This window comes from Loxodonta africana, chromosome 21, assembly GCF_030014295.1.
Source record: "Loxodonta africana isolate mLoxAfr1 chromosome 21, mLoxAfr1.hap2, whole genome shotgun sequence".
NCBI lineage: Eukaryota > Metazoa > Chordata > Mammalia > Proboscidea > Elephantidae > Loxodonta > Loxodonta africana.
The window spans coordinates 72,108,293-72,110,070 of NC_087362.1; the positions used below are offsets into that span (position 1 = coordinate 72,108,293).

The window sequence follows — 1,778 nt, forward strand, 5'->3', positions numbered from 1 at the left end:
GTTGAAGGATTTGGGGGATGGGTTTCCTTTTGTCACGGGTACCCCCACAGCAGCACAGAAAAACCTTTAGAAACTATGACTGACCACTACACCCTTGGATGAACCCCACTAGCCTTCCTAGGGACAATTATGCAGCCCCGGTAAACACCCTGGGGGAGATGCTCCTCGTTCCTTGTGAAGGGCTCCCTGTGGAGTCCACTAAGACTGCAAGACTAGAAAGACGACTGTCTCTCCTTCCAAAAAGTAGGCGTTTTTTGACTGGACAATGAAAGGCATTTAAACTCGTGTGTTCTCCTTCTAGGGGGCAGTGATGGTTCAGTGATAGAATGCTCACCTTTCATGCGAGAGAACTGGGTTCGATTCCCAGTCAATGCACCTCGTGTGCAGCCACCCATCTGTCAGTGTAGGCTCGCATGTTGCTATGATGCTGAACAGGCTCCCAGAGGAGGTGTCAGCAGAGCTTCCAGACTGAGAGAGACTAGGAAGAAAGGCCTGGAGAACTACTTCTGAATATCCTATGGATCACAATGGTCTGATCCACAACCATTCTAGCAGATGGTGCAGGGCTGAGCAGCATTTTGTTCCATTGCACGTGGGGTCGAGGGCCGAGTCCACAGCAGCTAACCACCACAACAACTTACTTTCATTTGTCGACTTTGCTGCCAGGAAGCTCAAGAATAGCATTCACATTTAATCCTTACACCAGGGTTTACTCCCTCAATTTCATGTTTTGCCTCTAGCCATCTTATTATGCCAGTATCACACATGTATCAAAAATGTGCTGGCACTAAAAAGACTAAAGGTCTAGATAAATCAGCAAAGAAAGACCCTTTCTGGGCCCTCTCCGAGGGCCCTCCCCAGTGCTGGAGCCTGGCCACCCGTGTTGGCCACCTTGTCACTCCAGAGGGCCCCGGTCATATCCTCCACTCAGCATTTCTGTCCTGCTTCATGCTGAGCCCTCCTCTTCTCTGCAAAGGCCTGTGTTTCTGCCTCGAGTGTCATGTCTGGCAGCACACAGGTGTCAGGAAATCTTGTTTAAGCCCGGAGCAAGTGTGCATTCTCTCTCTGGGAGGCACAGGGTTCAGCATGGTGCATGGCCTAGACTGTTTCCTCGGAAACATGCTTCACGGGGTGATGGACTGCCCTGCCTCGAGTTCAAAAAACGAGGCAGATTTTGCTTTACTAGTTTAGTTACATACAACAGTAAATCCCAGAAATATGTCTTATGTATATTTTGCATTACCTTTTTACAGACAGATACAAAAACATGGTCAACATTTGCAATAAAATTATCATAGAAATGCCATCTGAAATCTTATTTTCTTTTTTCCAATGTGCATTTCACAAATAACTTGTATTAAAATTATGTTTTACAGAGTAGAAATAGAAAACAAACACCCCTGGTAATTTAAAGAGGCATTTGCATACCATGACTAGAACACTTTAGAAAAACGCACAGCATCGGAAAATATGAGTTCAAAAACACTTAAATACAAGTGATTTTAATAAGTCTAATATGAAAAATGCCTTTTAGCTGTATTAATTACTGAATTAAAATGTGTTGATCTTGGAATATTTTCCAGCTAACAGGTTTGGGGATTTGTGTAGCGTTATTTATTTATTTATTTTTGTCTGTTTGTGAGAGAATGTTTGCCATTCATTAAACAGCACCAGGGTGCCTATTTGGAAGTGTTTCTGTAGGTAATCTGGAGAAATGCCGTGAACCCAGGCTTGCAGTGGGGGCCGGGAGATCCTGCTGGACTAGGGACGGTGGGGTG

At 45.0% G+C, this 1,778-nt stretch overlaps 1 non-coding gene across 1 annotated transcript; it reads left to right on the forward strand.

Moving 5' to 3' along the window:
• Window positions 1–304: 304 nt before the first annotated feature.
• Window positions 305–375, forward strand: TRNAE-UUC (transfer RNA glutamic acid (anticodon UUC)). The gene has a single exon. It is a non-coding gene; the product is annotated as a tRNA-Glu (tRNA).
• The last annotated feature ends 1,403 nt before the right edge of the window (window positions 376–1,778 follow it).